Source organism: Prionailurus viverrinus, unplaced genomic scaffold (assembly GCF_022837055.1).
Source record: "Prionailurus viverrinus isolate Anna unplaced genomic scaffold, UM_Priviv_1.0 scaffold_60, whole genome shotgun sequence".
Classification (NCBI taxonomy): Eukaryota; Metazoa; Chordata; class Mammalia; order Carnivora; family Felidae; genus Prionailurus; species Prionailurus viverrinus.
In genome coordinates this window covers 127,697-130,667 of record NW_025927622.1, presented here as the reverse complement: position 1 = coordinate 130,667, position 2,971 = coordinate 127,697, and positions in this window count along the sequence as shown.

The following is a 2,971-nucleotide window of genomic DNA, read 5'->3' as shown; positions in this document are numbered from 1 at the left end:
GCACAGAGCCTGATGCGGGGCTTGAACACACAAACCATGAGACCATGACCCAAGGTGAAGTCCCTTTACCGACTGAGTCACCCAGGTGCCCCCCCAAATATATATATGTGTATATATATATATATACACATATATATACATATATATATATTTTTAAGTTTACTTTTTTTTAAGATTATTTACTTTGAGAGAGAGAGAGAGAGCATGAGCAGGGGAGAGGCAGAAAGAGAGAGAGAGAGGGAATCCCAAGCAGGTTCTGCACTGTCAGCACAGAGCCCCAGGCGGGGCTCGAACTCACCAACTGTGAGATCATGACCTGAGCCGAAACCAAGAGTTGGATACTCAACCAACTAAGCCCCTATTTTTAAGTTTAGAAACTATCCTTTGAAGGGTGCCTGGGTGGCTCAGTCGGTTAAGCATCCGACTTCGGCTCAGGTTATGATCTCTCAGTTCGTGAGTTCGAGCCCCGCGTCAGACTCCGTGCCGACAGCTCCGAGCCTGGAGCCTGCTTCCGATTCTGTGTCTCCCTCTCTCTCTGTCCCTTCCCCATTCACGCTCTGTCTCTCTCTCTCTCTCTCGAAAATAAATAAACATTAAAAAAAAAATCAAAAAGAAAAAAGAAACTGTCCTTTGAGAGATTCCTTTGGAGAGGTCTGGGAATGAAAACAGCATCCAAATCCCCCACGGTGGGTTGGGGCCCACACCCGCTGCGCCCCGGACAGACCCCGAACACACAATGCTCAGGGAGGGAACCAGACACGAGGCCACGCGGGGTGTGAGTCCACGTGTGTGAAACGTCCAGAATAGGCTCATCCACGGACAGGAGGGGGGCTCGTGAGGGCCGGGGACTGGGGGGTGACTGCTGATGGGGACGGGGCTGAGACGGGGGTGGGAGTTTGGGGGACCGAGAAGGATAAAACGCAGCATGGAGGAAAATGCTCCAGAAGAGGTTCTCCTCTGGGGAGCACGGGGCCGGGCATGGCTACTTTCCATCATGAGGATTTTAGTGACATTGACCTCTGCATTTTTAACTATATGCTTTTTTTTTTTTTTTTTAATAGTTCTTAAAATGTGCTTGGGAAATGCTGTGACAGAGACCCTATTACACCGGCTCCCGGGACCCTTCACCGGGCTTGAGTGGCTTGGCGGGGGGAGCCCGGGTGTGTGCTCCTCCCGCTGTGCTCCCCTTCCAGGGCTGCCCTCCTCCGTGGGCACATTTTGAAAGAAGAAACGGTCAAGGGAAAAAAAGAACATTGCCAAAGAATATAAAACCACAAAACTGGCCTTCCCTGGAGTTTGTATTTTCAGCCTTCCCCCTTATCACGATAACGTGTGCTCACGGCCGGCGATTTGGGACTCAAGATAACGTTTGTGGGGGCGCCTGGGTGGCGCAGTCGGTTAAGCAGCCGACTTCAGCCAGGTCACGATCTCGCGGTCCGGGAGTTCGAGCCCCGCGTCGGGCTCTGGGCTGATGGCTCAGAGCCTGGAGCCTGTTTCCGATTCTGTGTCTCCCTCTCTCTCTGCCCCTCCCCCGTTCATGCTCTGTCTCTCTCTGTCCCAAAAATAAACAAACGTTGAAAAAAAAAATTAAAAAAAAAAAAAGATAACGTTTGTGGATCAAGTGTTGTTGTCCGAGACAGCATTTACGTGCCACAAAACACGCTTTTTTTTTTTTTTAAGTTTTTATTTTCATTCCAGGCAGTTAACATACAGTGTTGTATTAGTGTCAGAAAACACACCCGTTTTTACCGCCAGGTTGATGAGCTCCGCCTGCCCAGACCTGCAGCCCAGAGAGTCCCCTCCCGCCCCACTGCCGTCCAGCCCCCGTGGACCAGTCTCTTCCGGAGCGCCACGTCAATAACGGGCTTGCCTTGTGCTGTCTCCTGTAGCAAGTTTCTTGCCCTCAGCCGAAGTTCATTTTTGTCTTTTTTGTTTGTTTTTCAAGATTCCTGGCCCAGCAGCTTTGTGTCCCCTGCAGGCCTCCCGCTCTCCCCTCCCCGATGGCCGTGTAGGCGCCCGCGGTCTCCCTGCAAACTGGCTGGGATCTCGTCGCTCTGCACACACTTCAGGCTCCTGAGACCCTGAAATCTTTTTATTGTTAAAACTGAGATAATTCATGTGCATCCAAGTTTGTCCTTCTATTTATTAAAACATATTTTTAAAATATTTATTTGTTTATTTATTTATTTATTTTTGAGAGAGAGAGAAACAGACAGGCTGCGAGCAGGAGAGAGAGAGAGGGAGACACGGAATCCACAGGAGGTTCCAGGCTCCGGGCTGTCAGCACAGAGCCTGACGTGGGGCTCGACCCCGCGAACCTCCAGACCACGACCTGAGCCGAAGTCGGACGTTCAACTGACTGAGCCACCCGGGCGCCCCGAAGTTTGCCCTTTTAAAGTAGACAGTTCAGTGGCTTTTAGGAAAATCAAGGACTTGTGCAGTCATCACCGCTGTCAACTTCAGAACATTATCATTACCCGAACAAGACACCCTGTCCCCACTAGCAGCACCCCCAGCCCCCGAACCCCCAAGCCCCTGGCACCCACGAATCCACTTTCTGTCTCTACGGATTGCCCTCTCCTGACCTTTCACTTAAGCGACTCCCGCTCTGGCCGTGTTAAGGGCTCTCCGGGCAAACGGAAGCAGCGGGGCCCACGGAGAGATCTCTAAGGGGACACAAGGGGACTGGCTCACGTGGTTATGGAGGCCAAGAGGCCCACGGCCCGCCGTCCACAAGCGGGAGCCCTGGGAGGGTCGTGACCCGGCCGGAGTCTGGGGGCCTTGCCTTGCGTGTGCTGAGCAAGACGGCCGTCTCAGCTCAGGAGGAGAAGGCGACACCGTTTTGTTCCATTTGGGCCCCTGGTGGACTGAGCGATGCCCACGTTGATGAGCGAGATCCCTCCACGCTGCCTGCCGGATCAAATTCTCATCCCTTCCAGACACGTGCCTGGACGCACCCAGAACTAACGTG